Below are 624 nucleotides of genomic sequence, written 5' to 3'. Positions count from 1 at the left end.
CGGCCGGGCTGGCGGCAGGACGCGGAGAGCCCTGGCGATGCCAGCTGCGGGCTGCTGCCCCCCAACGCTTCCTCAAAGGGGAGCCCCCTTGGTGAGGGGCGTGCAGGCTTCCCTCCTCCCAGGTGCTGCTGTCAAAATTCGGGAGGAAGTCCACCTTCCTCTTGTTTTAGTGAAAAGGCTGGATCCTGTCGTGCCTCACCGCTGCAAAACTCTCTGGTCTCTTCCAAAACACCATTGCCGATATAGGCAACTGCTGTAGCCATTCTTGTCACTCTGACAACGGCCAGAACTGTCTCAGTCCTAAAGCAAATGAGCAACAAAGCAACATACAACAAGAGATCCAGAGCTGCTACTTGAGCCATACTGGATTGCTTGGTACCAACCTTTGGTTTTGCTGCTCAGATACAGGGAATGCTTTGCCACTCTGACTGCAGTTTTACAATCCAGATGTGCTGCACGACGTGGTAACACACAAACATTCAATCTAGCACCTTGGCTTTCCTAAATACAGACCACCAACCTACAAACGGTTACCTTAACAACAGGGCAAAAGTGCTCCTTCAACAATTAAATCCCCGAAATCTAGATCGTGGTTCAAAAGCATCAGTGTCCTGCAGGATTTAG

Source organism: Egretta garzetta, unplaced genomic scaffold (genome assembly GCF_000687185.1).
Source record: "Egretta garzetta isolate BGI_Z169 unplaced genomic scaffold, ASM68718v1 scaffold94, whole genome shotgun sequence".
In the NCBI taxonomy this organism is placed as follows: domain Eukaryota; kingdom Metazoa; phylum Chordata; class Aves; order Pelecaniformes; family Ardeidae; genus Egretta; species Egretta garzetta.
This window is presented reverse-complemented; position numbering follows the sequence as displayed.